Source organism: Acomys minous (genome assembly GCF_964271855.1).
Source record: "Acomys minous genome assembly, chromosome: 3".
NCBI lineage: Eukaryota > Metazoa > Chordata > Mammalia > Rodentia > Muridae > Acomys > Acomys minous.
The window spans coordinates 60,569,804-60,584,921 of NC_140485.1; the positions used below are offsets into that span (position 1 = coordinate 60,569,804).

General features: G+C 46.0%; 1 protein-coding gene across 4 annotated transcripts in view; it reads right to left on the reverse strand.

Annotated features, from left to right (window-relative positions):
- ZNF831 (zinc finger protein 831) overlaps positions 1-15,118 on the reverse strand; it is a 105,937-nt gene that overhangs the window by 75,504 nt on the left and 15,315 nt on the right. The gene's annotated exons all lie outside the window — the stretch shown is intronic.

The window sequence follows — 15,118 nt, forward strand, 5'->3', positions numbered from 1 at the left end:
TTTTTCCTTTTGAGTGGTGACAGTGGTGGTGGTGGTGGTGGTGGTGTTTGTGTGTGCATGTGTGCATCCAGGTGGAAGAACACACACGTGAAGGCTAAAAGTCAACCTTGGATTTAGTTCCTCAAGCACTGTTCACTTCATTTCATCAAGTCATGGTCTCTCCTTGAACTCACTCGTCTCACTCACAAGCCTCAGGGATCTGCATGTCTCTGCCTCCCGCAGCACTGCTGTTACTAATGCATGTCGCCATGTCCAGCTTTCTCATGTAGATTTAGAGAAAACTCGTGCCCTTCAGTGCCCATGAAATGCACTCAGAAAGACGTTTGCCAGACCTGTAACTCATAAAAACCAGGTGACTATGCCAATTTAGCCTTCACCTATTAAAAAAAAAAAATCCATCCATTCTATTCTGATGTTTGCTGAGTGGCTACTTAGAGCAAAGCACTGCCTTGTGCATCGACAGTTGTGGGTCACATTTTTGCTAGGACAGACGGTACTCCAAGGATGAGGGACTTGTCAGTCCATGAGTTGGCCCCGGTAGCACTACTGGGCATCACTAAATAATAAAAGAAATTGTCCATTGGCTTGCTTATGGCCAAACTCTGCCAAGACAGGGTAAGCAAGTCCTCAACAGTTCCTGCCTCACAAATATGTCTGTCAGATATATTGGCCCAGAAGGCTGAAGAAGATGCTCCAATGTTATAGAGAGTTTTGGGTGACTATTCAGGTAGAAAACTGTCTCTATCATCTTTTCATTTGGAAAGCTACTAACCTGCACTCCTGGCATACTCAGGCAATCAAGTTTATTCCTTATCAAGTCTCTGAGGGAGTTGAAGACCAGGTAGCCTAGTTTTACAATGAAGCTTAATTGTTTAGGGGTTAAGATGTTTTAGGTCTAGATAGGTGCTCTAAGTTGATAATGACAATATGTGATGGATATTGATTTACATTCAGAAATTTAGACGCACCAAGATAGGAAAGATGTCTTCTTCAAGGCTGTCAAATACTAATAGCCAAAACACTAAGAATGTAACATTTATGTAATTCCTGATTGTGTCACGGTTCTTCTTGCCATTGGTAATGTAGTGTGTGTGTGTGTGTGTGTGTGTGTGTGTGTGTGTGTGTGTATGTATGTATGTATGTATATACATTATATATAATATAAAAGTATATGTATAAAAATAAAACAATTTTAAAAATTAAAAAAGTTGTGTTGTGGGACTTTGTTTTATTTAAGCAGCAGGAGATTGTTTTAAAAAATAATTATGTAATGTATTGGAAAATATATAATGGGAAAGGAATGATGAGGGTATGGTGGAAGTGTGAGAGGGAAGGAGGGCCTTGAAGGCAGCAGTTTTAAATGGGATGGGTGGGCCGAGTCTCCCTGCGAAGATTGAAACAAACCTGGTGGAGACCCTGGCAAAGGAGCACACACAGGGACCTGCCAGGAGAGACAAACAGAAGACCCTACACCAAACACAGATGGCAGCGCAAAGGCCCGGAGCAAGGAGCACGCCTCACAGGTTTGAAACATATACATATATCAAGTCCCGGGGAGTTCAGGCCTTCACACAATCTAGGCAAGTGCTGCTCCAGTGTGCTGCGTCCTTGGTCCTAGGGCTTGGCCCTCCAAGGCGAAGGAGCTGGGTTTGTAGGTGCTTGGCAATATTTTGTGACTCCTTCTGAGCTAGTCTTTTATTTCTCTGGACCTTTGAAAACTAAGGAGGAGGAAAAGGAAGAGGAAGAAGAAAGAAAGAAAGAAAGAAAGAAAGAAAGAAGGAAAGAAAGAAAGAAGGAAAGAAGATTCCATGTACAAAATGGCCTGAACTGAGAGATAGTGAAGACTGTGCTCTGTTCGATGCCAGGGGAGGGGACTGGCCTTGGCCTTCAGGTGACTGCCCTGTGTGGCAAGCGGAGAGAGAAGGCACCTCTGAAGCTTTCCTATTCTCTAGACCAGCCAGGGCAGCTCTCCTTCCTCAGCGAACGCTGTGCCTCACAGACCCTCAGGGCAGCTGGAGGCTGTCTGTACTTCCTGCAGTCTAGAACATGTCCGATAAAATGCTGCTGCTCCCAGTTGCCTTAGGTTATAAACAGAGTTGCTGGGATGGGAGATAATGTAATTCAGAAAGCTGTACTGGGGATGGTTATTGTTTTATATAATTACAATAATTTGCCAGGAAACCAGCAAACAGATAGCATGCTGAGTTCAAAGGGAGCTAGGGAAAAAGTCCCCAGAGCCTGTGTGAGTCAGAGTTCCAGAAGAGTTGACATGCGCCCACGGCCCACCCCCACCCCCCACCCTGCCCCCAATGGCGGCTAATTTCCAAGGTCACCTTGATTAGATTAAGAAAAAAAAAACCTGGCTGTCTGGGCCATGTTGTCATCTACAAACTAGAAAACTGGCCAATCAAGTCTAATGTTTCAAGCGAGTTGGAGCTGCTTTTACAGTAATTGTGGGCTTCGCGCAGCCCAAAGGCTGGGCACTCCTGCCTTAGAGAGCTCTTAGCTGCATGGGCGGCTGGGAAGCATGGCTGGGGTAGTTGACCTCCATTGCCTTTCTGGCTAGACTTGGAATCATCTAGGAGAGATGTCTCTGGGTGCACCTCTGAGGACATTTCCAGGGGACTAACTGAGGCAGGAACATACACCCCAAGTGCAGGGAGCACACCGTCTCAAGACTGAACAAAAGGGAAGGGGGGAGGGGGAGGGGGAAAGGGGAAAGGGGAGGGGGAGGGGGGAGGGAGAGGGAGAGGAAGGGGCATTAGCATTTGTTTATCTCTGCTTTCTGAGGTATCCAGATGTGAGCAGGCAGCTGCTCTCTCCTGCTGCCCTGCCTTACCAAACCCCTCAAGCACGGAGCCAAAATAAATCATTTCTCCTCTAAGTTACTTTGTTACACAGAAACAGATCATGGGAGCTGAAGGTTTACGTTTGACAAGCTGAAACCAGCATCCTTTGACTGCAGACTGAGAGAGACAGCCAGCCAGCTCCTCAGATTTCCCCAACCCCACAGAAGGCTGCTCTTTAAATTTTAAGCACCACGCACGTACAATGAAGCATGCCTTTTCTGGGATACAACTCTGTGTGTTTTGAGGAGGTATTGTAACCTCCAACATAATGAAGACAAAGAACATCCATCCCAAAGACTCCCTCGACCATGCTGTGGTGAATCCCTTCCTTCCACCCCAGCTCCTGGGGACCAAAGATCTGTTCCCAGGCTCAATGCTTGCCTTTTCTAGATTGTCTTGTACTGGAAATGTGGACGATGTCGCTTGTTCCACCCAGCCCCTGCTGTTTGAGAGGATGCTGTTGAGACCTGCCCACGTCGTAGCGTGCTTCAGTAGCCCACTCCTTTTCATTGTCAAGTGTAACTCCATGCTGAAGTGTGTTTGCAGTGTCAGAGGAGGTCACGTGGGTCTCAGACAGGAGGCGTGGATGAAGGTATAACAGCAAGAGGTGGAGGAGCTGCCCTCCGAAAGCAGCCGCTGAGCTCCACAGCAGCTGAGTATAGAGCCTGCAGCTCAGCCTTCCTCTGCAGGTCAAAGGAAGACAGGCCTCGTCATTACCCTTCTTATTGCTGTGACCAAACTCCCAGCCAAAAGCAATCTACGGGAGGAAGCCTTGCTCTGGCTGGCTGTTATACAGCACTGTCCATCATGGGGGAAGTGATGACAATGGGATCACATGGCTGAGACCCCTGTATCTCCACTCAGAGACAGTGGTACCCATATCCAGGCCATTCTTCTACCCTGAGCTTGTTCTCTCTAGAAATCCCCTCCCAGATGTGCCCAAGGCCTCTCTCCTAATAGCTCACACGTTTCATGATCTAATCAGGCCAAGGGTGGAAAGTGAGTCACAGCAGCTACGACAGAGGGCTCGGTGTACCCAGACTCTCCCAGATGAATCCCCCAAATGCTCAACAAAGCACGAGTCATGTCAAGGCCCAGGAAGACCTCACAGCGAATGGGGACAGAGATCCAGAGTAGCCAATGCCGAAGATGAGACGTGTCAGTTATCTGGCCAATGGAAAGCCAACCATGGTAGAGTGTCTCAGTGAACATTTGCAGAGAAATTTTGAGCGCATGGAGAATGGGAAGATTAACAAAGAAATCAACGATTTTTTTTTTAAATCAGCCATTTTAGAAGAAAAAAAAATACCATAACCAAAAGTTTCAATACTCTATACATGGCTCACCAGGAAAAGGAAGGGACCAACAGTCACACAGAGAACTAGAGATCTGAAAACAAGATAATCAAAGCTAACCGCTCCGGACAACATAAAGAAACACGTAAGGAAATAGAGACAAGAGTGTTGGGGACCCAGGAGACTAAAAAGGATCTGACATTTGTGACATCAGAAATCTGGAAAAACAGGAAAAGGAAGGTAGGACTTACAATGCTGATGGATGGCTGGGGCGATGGCGGGGTGGGTAAAAGCGCCTGCCACGCAAATGTCAGGACCTAATTTTTTTTTTTAATTTTTTTTCAGGACCTAATTTTGAAGCCACCTGTGTAAAGAACCTGTGTAAAGCTGGGTGTGGGGACACATCCGTGACCTTAGCACTCTCGTGGCAAGATGGGGACAGGATAACTACAGGAAGGTTGAGGGCTGACTCGCCTGGTCAAGGCAGCAAAGAACAAAACAGATGCTATTGCGAACAAGGTAAAAAAAAAAAAAAAGCAATGAGTGACACACAGGTTGTCCTCTGTCTCCAGAGGCACACCATAACATGTCAGCATCTGTGTTCACACGCAGCAGTGTGCGCGCGCACACACAAACATCAAACAAAGGAAGATTCATTTACAAACTGCTGAGAGAAGTAAGCTAATAATGAATTCCAGTTGTCCTAGCATTTAAGAGATCGAGGCAGGAGGATTTTTAACTGCACCATTCGTCCTGACAATGGCACAAGACCTTTTCTCAAAAAACAAGACAAAAAAAAATGTTCAAGAGAGAATAATGGAAATTCCAATATGGCAAAAGGCACAAACTTATATTTATACAAAGTGAAGTGAACACTAACTCAATATTAAATACAAACAATAACCCAGATCTAACCCTAAGCCTAACCTGTGCCCTATCCTAAAAAACTAACGCTAAAAATAACTAACTAGTAGCCAACCCTAACCCTAACCCCAACCCCAACCCAATCCTAGCCCTCACCTCAACCTCAATCCCCACCCTAACCTCAACCCCAACCTTAACCCCAAGAATTCCTCACCAAATCACACCAGCATCAAATTTCTGCCTCTAAAGATGGAGAGATCTGAGCACGGACAGGGTGAAGCATCATGGGAGAAATAACAGCCCAGCAGCTTCTCAGACTCCAGAGGCCAACAGGAAGTGTGAAACATTTTCCGTGGGATGAAAGAAAGAAAAATAACAACCAACTCTAACCCCCGTATTCATGGCTCTTCTGGACCAAAAAGAAACAAGATGGTTTCAAATAAGGGAACAAGTTAGAGGAATAGTTCTTAATTTGTGGGTCAAGACCCCCCCAACGGGGTCGTATATCAGATATTTGCATTAAGATTCATAACAGTAGCAAAATTATAGTTAAGAAGAAGTAACAAAAAATTCTATGGTTGAGAGCCACTGCCACATGAGAAACTGTATTAAAGGGTTGCAGCACTAGTAAGATTTAGAACTAGTGGGCTAGAAGCTCTTCAAAAGGAGTAGAAATGAGTAATAATAGAATTAAAGAAAGGAACAAGAATGAAGGAAAAGTAAAGTCTAGGTAACATACACTAACCTTTGACCCTTTAAATTATGCTTGATGGTTAGGACTAGTATTATAATATCATTTGACATGGTTCTAAGTATACGTGCAGAAAGTGATTTAAATGTGGTGACATAGAGAGAGGGGCAGGCTGGGGAGCTGGCTTAGTGCACAAAGTGTATGCTGTGTAAACATGAAGACCTGAGTTTGTTCCTCAAAGGCTACATAAAAAACTGATCAAGGCAGTGTGTTTCTGTAACCCAAATTTTGGGGAGTGAGTGGTGGAGACAAGTAAATCTCTGAAGCTTGTCGGCCAGACAATCTAGCCAAATTGATAGACTGGTCCATTGAGAGACTTGATCTCAAAAATAAGGCAGAGAGCAACCAAGGAAAGACACCTGATGTCCATCTCAGGCCCTCACATCTGCATGATAACACATGCATGTGCATACACACACACACACACACACACACACACACACACACACACACGTGCATGCACATATACACTGCACCAAGCACACACACCAAAAGGTTAAAAATAAATAGAGGTTTATACACTTTACTCCAACAGTGACACCCACCCACTGTGGCAAGTTGCGCACAGGCAGACCAAGCCATTCCCCAGTGTGCACAGGGATTGGTCCAAGGGTACCCAAGTCTAGGGATGCTCAAATCCCTCCTATAGACCAGAGTCACTTTGTGTAGAAGCCATCCACATCCCTTGTTACGTTTAGGTGATAGCTAGATGACCTACAATAGCTAGCATAAGTAGCCACCACATAAACTGTGCTGTCTCATTTCAGACTGATAGGAAGGAGGAAGTCTTTACTGATTCAGCTCTTACTTGCTTCCTGTGTATCTGGTGTATGTGAACACATATATGAGTAAACACAGCATCCATAGGTCGATGTTGGGTATCTTGCTTAGAAATTCCCCACCTTATTTTTTAAAGCCAGTTCTCTCACTGAACCTGAAGCTCATCAATTTTCTAGGATGTCCAGCCTGTGAGCTCCAGAGATCTGCCTGTCTCTGCTTCCCACTCTTGGGATTATAGGCAGGTATGGCTGTATCAGGTTTTTTACATAGATTCTGGGGACCCAAAGTCAAATCTTCATGGGTAGCTAGGAGGCACTGTGCCCACAGGGCTATCTATTCCTTCTTTCGACAGAGTTATCCCCCCAGATCTTCAAATATGTCCTATCCACAGTTATTTGAACCCACAGATGCAGAAGCTTATGGCTTCAAAGGGCAGACTGTACCTAACATGATAATTACAGCAACCACGTCACTGGTGTACGACTATCCTCTGAGACCTCTCAAACTACAGGCTACAAGTGAGATGCATCTGCCCTTAGCCTCAGATCAGTGACAATCCGTACCACACATCTTCCTGTGGCCAGGAAGTCCACCTGAAAAGGCTTCCTCTGGGCAGTGATGGCGCAGGCCTTTAGTCCCTGCACTCAGGAGGCAGTACTACCTAGAGCTCTTTGGCATAGCTACTCTTTGATTTTTCATGAATTGTTACTGTGTTATACTTCCCAGCATGGCTTCCGGGATGGTGCTTATGTCCTGATTGGATACAGATGGCTACACACTTGGTCTTGGATATGTGTACTCAAGAAGAGATCCCTTCAGGAGAGAGATTCCAGGAAGAAATTTGAGTCTTGCGGCCCCTGGCATTGCCAGAGCATCCCAATTAATCAAGCTGTCAATCGGGGTCAACTGAGATAAAGTGACAACTACAACAGGTGTCCTGGGAGCTAGAGTGGCTCAGCTGTGTGCACAGCAGCAGCGGTGAGTGTGAAGACTGGTGTGAAGTGGATTTCCCTAAGTGGCCTTGAGTGCTTACAGAGAGAAAATGACAGTCTCAGCTCCACTAACTCCCACCTCAAGTCATGCTCTGAAAGTCAGGTAGCTTCCCTGACAGCCCTGAAGAACCTCTTCTTTCTTGGAGCTGTGGGGCTGACATACTGAAAAAAAAATCGAACACAGAATTTACTGGTGCAAGTTGATGCATGCAGGGCCTTGCAAGCTTTCTGTGTGAGAATGGAAGGTAAGGTGGGGTCAATCGGGACCCCGAAGCTCAGAATAAGGGTGTCTCAGAATCATGAGAAAGAACCGTATTGACTCAGCTGCTCTGAACCCTCCAGTGTCTCCTCCAATGTCTTAGAAGAGTTACCTTCAGCTGGGGATCCCTATGAGACCCTTACCTGGGCCAAATACTTTGTAAGAGATGGCTGAGCCTCTATGGAGCCCACTATGACTGTCCCCTGTTGTGCCGACACTCACGAGCAGTGTGGCCAGGGTGAAGCACTCAGTGTAGCCCCAGGAAGAACGAGACAGCACAACCAGGGAGCCTAAGCTGGTAACACCACCAGCAGACACCAAGCACCATATGCAATGGGTCTGAGGGTTTCCACTAGGAAAGACAGGGACCAAACAACAGAGATCCCAAGAGTTCAGGGACACAGGTATCTTTCCCATAGATTCTTCGGTTTAATGTGTTTTTTACACAGCAAGATACAGCGTTAACTGTGTTCTAGGCTGGGAAGCAATGGTCTGGATGTGACGGTGGCCTCCGGCTAATGAGGTTCAAGCACCAGGACTTCTCTCACATGACAAGGACAAGGGAACCCAAAGGCCTACTTCAACGGCATTTCTCACGAGGACTTGTAACTGCGCCTGATGGAGTGCTGAGAAGTTGAGGGGAGCGCCCACGTTCCCCCAAATCTCTGTGGACAGGGAGAACGAACGGTGGGTGATGCCGTCATGAAGGCTGGCGCCATCAACACAAGGTGGAGATGACCCCAGAACAGTGGAGGGAGAGCCTGTGTGGTAGGCAAGATGGGTGTGTCAATCACAAGTAACAAGGGCACACCAACAGGGCGAGCTCTCTCCACATGGACACCTCTGTGACAGCAACTGCCGAGCCATGGTGTGCCTAGCAGCAGAAGAATTGTCAGCCTGCTAGGATTTCAGTACCTTGGTACAATTACATCCCTAGCTCAAGAACAAGGAATCTGACTCCATTCCACCGGTAGGAACCTATGGCTTTCACCTACCTGCCTTCTCAGAACGGAGTCACAGATCTACGGACTCTCGACTGCCCTGGAGAGAGGCCCTCTAGGGCTACAAAACACACAGGCTTCTTGCCCTAAGCCTCACAAAGGATGCCTGTGGCATCGGAAGAGGGATTCCTCAGACTCTTCAGGGATTACCAGGATCTCCAAGAGGTAAACAGCTGAAGGAGGACAGAGGAAATTATGGGATGGCTGCTGAAGAAGGAAATCAAGTCAGTGAACTGTAGGTGATAAGCAGTTACTGGGGTGGCTTTGTATGGTTCTCTGTGAACACAGCGCATGGATATCTTTGTCTCTATTAGCCGGGATGCACTTCTTGGCCTCTAGTTTTATATGTGAGATTCTGGTGCTTAGCTTTATGACTTGGTCTTCAGCGAAGAAAGTATTTGGTGAGACCCTCATCGAATTAGAAGAGCGATGCCCACAGCCTGTGCAGCACACATCACTCCCACCTTCTCACCTTGGAGACAGGTAAAAGCCTCTTCAGTAGTAAGGATGCTTCTTGTGAGTCAAAAGCAGAGAGCTGTGCAGTTGTAAGGAAGCTCAACACGTAGACGGGAACACACGGCTGAGTCTGTTATAGCTGTGTCAATTACAAATGGTCAACACCCTACACACCCTTCAATGTGCCCTGTATGGGAAACAGTGCAGTTCTACCCAGCATTCTCCCTTACGCTGTGCACAGGGCTACGTTTTACCAACAGAGGATGTTGGAGGGATACTTCAAGGGAAAGACGTTTCTAAACATTCCAAGTTGCAGTGGGCAGTCAGCGGTGTGGGCATGGGGTTGGCCATGGAACCACGCCAGCCACAGGCCTCAAATCACATGTCCTCAGTACCATGGCAGCCTCACCTGAGAAACAGCCTGCCCATAGCACCCACACCACAGACCACAGAGTTCACCTCAGCCCCAGCAGCCTCCTGAGGGCCACATGTTCACAGACATTTGCCATTCTGTGTATTCTCCCCATGCACGTCTGTGGAGAAGAGCCCTGCTCTCACTTGTGACCTGGGAACTCTCAAGACCCGCGTCCTGATACCCAGACTCTCTGCACACACCTGTGTCTCCAGCTGTAAGTGGGCTGTCTCCACCCCACAGTCTGGAATGTTACCTTCCACCCCATACAAGCTGCAGCTAGGCTAAACAGGCCAACAGCTCCACCATTCAGGGGCTGCATCCTGTCACCTCATTGGTCTTGTTTGTCCTCCATTGGGAACACTCTTGTGTCTTATACTGGCTCTTGATGAACTGGTTACATTAAATGTTTCCTGTGTTACTAAGATGTGGCCACTGGACCTTGAATAGATCCATACAGCTGCACAAAGAGAGACTGGGTCCTAAGTCATAAAATAGCCTAAAAAGATTTAGAGAATTGAAAAAGACCAAGTGTGTTCTTAAACCCTATGGAATCAAGCCAGAAATCAATAAGAGGAAAGAAACAGGAAAAACCTCAAATGCTTGGAAATAAACAACACACTTGAAAATAACCTAAGTGTCAAAGAAGAAGTCTCAGAGGCAATCAAAAGTACATTGCTGAATAAAAGCAAAAGGACAACAGCTCAGAATGTGTGGAGCACACCTAAGAGAGCTCTGAGAGAGAAATTTGTAGTATGAAATGTCTGCATTAGAAAAGAAAGTTTTAGGTGAAAGCTCTAAGCTCCTTCTGCAATGTAGCAAAAAAAAAAAAAAGTATAATAATCCTAAGCAAGCAGAAGGAATAAGATAATAAAGGTTGGGGAAGAAATCAATAAAATTGAGACAAAAATAACAGAGGAAAATCAATGAAACAGAAAACTTGTGCTTAGACAAGTTTAATAAAATTGATTTAGAATCTCTTCAAAGACAGACGAAGGAAAAATCAGACAAGACACAAACTATCAATATCAGAAATGAACCAGGGGCTATCACTACAGACCTCACAGCCTTCGAAAGGCTCACAAGGGAATCGCTCAACCCCCACACACTCAATAACGTGCATGAAATAGACCAGTTCTCCAGAAAGCATAAACTGCCACAATCCACTTCATCTGAAATCAATAACATGAACAGCACTCTAACTATTATCAAATTGAATTTGTGATTTCAAAACTCACAAGTAAGAAGTCTCCAGGTGCTGGTGTAGAGAATTAACGTCACAGAGAAATTAATACCAGCTCTAGACAGAAACTGGGAAGGAGAGAATATGTTATGAACCCAGATATCATCCCGACACCTACAGTATGAAAAAACTCAAGCATAGACCAACACCCATTGTGAGTCTAGACACAAACCCTTTTGCAATGTACTATGAATTGAATACTAATACATAAAAAGAACTACACACCACGACCAAATGTGCTCCAGTATATTTGCAGAGTAGAGAAGGATACCGCATGGCTACCTCAACCAGCTCGGAAGACGCTCTAGGCACCCCAGTACCCACCACGGAAGAAAGTGCTCTTTTTTGTGGGACACGTACCATTCTCAACACTGCAAAGTGAATGTTAGCCATCTTCTCAGTGTGACGTGTACCATTTACAACACTGTAAGGAGAAAGTTAGCCAGTAAGATGAAATACTGAGGGAGGGGAAGTTGTCCACTGTTCTGACTCAACGGATTTCTCAAGCCTCAGTGCACTAAAATGGAAAAAAAAAAAAAGGTACAAAATACAGGCAATGGAAACACACACAGACAACAAAGGAAGAAATAAGTGTCCCTATTGGCAGGTAGCATGACTATCTATGTATAAATTCTTAAAGACTTTTTAAAGGCCTTTAAAAGTTTCAGATAAGCAGTTCCACATATACAAGATCAATACATAAACATTAATTATATTTTTATGCAGTTTGTGAATTCCATCAAGATTCAAATTACAATGTCATTTATACTCCAAACTGCTTATATAAAACTGTAACGAAACATGCCAACAGCTCACAGATTGCATTCCTACTGAACACTGACAAAATAGCTCAAAGAAAATGTAAATAATAAAAAGACCTATTGAGTCCCTGGGTTAAAAGATTCAACCTAGCAAAAATGTCAATTATCACCCTAATTTGTAAGGTGTAGATCAAATATTATTAAAATCTTAGTAAGAATTTCTGAAAATCTAAAGGGACAGCAAAAGAGAAAAACACCTGATTCACATGGTTTGAAAACTCATTATAGAGCCATGGTAACCAAGGCCGTGTTGTCCAGACAATAGACATACCAGTCAGAGACATGTCATCATAACAAAAAGTAGAAGCAGACCTGCATAAAAGTGCTCAACTGAGATGTGGTCTCAGGGTGTACACCAGGCTGGCTTCCCAATCACAGAGAGGCACCAGCTCTGCCTCCCGGCACAGGACGAAAGGTGATTTTTTTAACCAAAAGCTCCGGGACAGTTTAATAGAGAAAACCTAGCATTGCCTCTTCGGTCCTGAGGAATCAACCCTTTGGGGGTGATGCGGGTAGGTGTCTACTCAAGTCCACAAGAGCAAAAAGGGAAATCCCAGCCTGAGTCAAAAATGAACTCAAAGTGTAAAGTAAGCTCCAGTACAGAACTCGAAACTATGAAGAGTCGGAGGGAAAAGGTCACACAGAGGGAATCCTGAGACAAGGCTGGTCCTCATCAAAACGAAAGCTCTTGGCTCTGTAAAGGTCCCTGCAATCAACGCAGCTGCCAAAGGACGAGTATCAGACTTTATAAAGAGCCATGGAAACTTAGTGAAAAAATAAATAAACATCCAATATTAGTGCAGGTAGAAAATGAGTGAAAAGCATGAGAGACAGGTCGATGAAGGTGTATCCTTGGCAGACAACCCTGTGCGCTCTCTAGAAAACCATGTGGCTACAAGCATGTAGCTTGCAATACGAAGCAAAAGTCCACCCTCGCCAAAGTCTGCTCTGTACACAGCTTTGTTCCACATCGCCCAAGCCAGCAGCAGCCCAACAGATCTTCAGCAGGTGCTTAAGCCAGCTGTGTAATAGACACTCACTCAGCCACAAAAAGACTCAAGCTGGAGACTGGGGAGGTATCTCAGCCGGCTAAACACCCAGCATTCAAGCATAAAGGCTCACGTTAGATCCCAGAACCCACCTGAAGAAAGATGGGTGTGGGGGTACACATTTGCAATCCTACCACCAGAGAGACAGACCAACAGGGTCCCTGGGGCTCACTGGCCAGTGAGCTTCATCCACCTGGGAAGTTCTAAGCTACTGAGTAATCCCATTTCAGAAGGTATGGTGAGCTTAGGTATTTTAAGCTTAGGTAAACGACACCTGAGCTTAACCTCTGACCTCCACACACATGTACACACATGTGCATGATGGCCCCCCACACCTGCACACACAGGAACACAGACACCAAAAATGGTTTAAAAAACAGAAATAAAAAATAAGATGAAATAATAAATTGGGTGACTCTCCAGAGACTAGGGCCAAATGAGCAGAACCAGACCTCAAGAGCTATACACTATGTAATTTTCTTTACAAAAATATCCTTTTTAAATTTTTATGAAGTAGAATCGTAGTCTAAACTCATTCATTTGTTTGTCTGTGTATGTGTTTCGCTTGTGTGCATATGTGCAGGCATGTGGGTGTGAGCATGCCACATCACAAATGTGGTGGCCAGAGGGAAACCCTTCTGCCATGCGGGTCCCAGGTACCAAACTCAGATTGTCAGTCTTGGCAGCAAGTGCTTTTACGTGCTGGGCCACCCCACCATGCCAGGATAAAACATTCCTAAAGCAACAAACTCTAGGGCGAGAGGACAGGGCAGCGGTTACTCAACCAAGGCTGGGAGGAAGGCCGGAGATGGGAACTTAGAGTAGCTGACTACTAGCAAGTCCTTGACATGACAAAAAGTCCTGTACCGTTGCCAGTGGGGAACCCGGATGAACACACAGGGAGAGTCTGTTCATTTCTTACAAATCTACAATTATTTCCAGAAAAGACTAAATGATTAAAATAAAAACAAGTTAATAAAAAGGGACAAAATGAAAAGAAAGTTCCCGCTGAGCCCACGCTGTTCAGTGCAATGTCCGCAGGGTGTTCAGCTTTGCCCTCTGAGCCATGAGTGCCCCTGACTGTCTCTGACTGGCCATTTTCCATGATACAGGATGTTTTTATAGCCCAGGCTGGTCTGGAACTCCTAGGATGCTCCTGCCTCAAGCTCCCATGCCAGAATGACTGGCATATGCTATGCCCCACTTTCAGTTACTTTTTATTTTTATTTATTTATTTTCCCAATACTGGGTTTCTCTGTGTAGCCTTGGCTGTCCTGGACTCACTTTGTAGGCCAGGCTGGCCTCGAACTCACAGCAATCCACCAGCCTTGCCTCCCAAGTGCTGGGATTAAAGGTCTGGGCCACCATGCCCGGCTTCAGTTGCTTTTTAAATTTTGGCACACTTTCCATTCTACGTTTCCTTATATTGAAAGTAAATTCCTAATTTCTGCTACACACACAAATGCTTCAGGGTGACTGTGATCTGGAAGCCATCACAAACTTCAACTGTCGTGAAGGAGACACTCAAGGCCCTGTGAAGAATAGTCAGCCATGGCCTAACTTGCACTGTAGGCCTGCTGAGAAATGTAGACACTCCTATCCCGAGACCATCTGTATGCCACACCTATGCACTGGGGTGACAGAATCCCGACACCTCAGAGATAAGCCCAGTTCTTGCATCTTTGCTGCCTACAATCCTTGAGGCTTCTGCTCTCGGAGGCATTTGCCACGCCTCACCATAGCCTTTCGGGCCTTTGTTCAAAGGGTCGGGCGAAACAACAGCTGTGACTGGAGCCCAGGCTTGCTCCCCCTTGGCTTGTCCCACATCAAGCCAAGGCCTTCCCACCTTCCTCTTCCAGGCCCGCCTCTGTGTACACAATGTCTGTGGCCTCTGCCAGGGAAACGGTGTCTCTGGCTGGTGACCCCTGACCCCTCGCTGTGAGCTCATTTCCCCCAGGCAGCTGTGCAGCAGTCTCTCAGGTCCTTTGGGGAACCCTGCAAGCAGGGAGCTCCTCCTTTGTGACTGTCCCTCCCCTGGCTCCACAGCCAAGTGCAGAAGGAAGCCAAGATTCACATCCCGGCCTTGGAACCTCCTTGCAGACCTGAGACTGCAACCCAAGCTCAAGGTCCACTCTGATGGGCATTCACCTGTTAGCCCAGACACTTGCTCTTAGCAGGGACGATAGCTAGGATGGTTAGGGACCACAGCATTATTTTCAACCAGCCCAGACATTTACTGTACCTGCTGAGTTGATGGCACACATCTCAAGTTGCCTCCTGTACCTTGCTGGGTCAGCAGATAGAACCTCAGCCTTAAACTCTGAACTTTCTCTAAGGAGGGGAGGG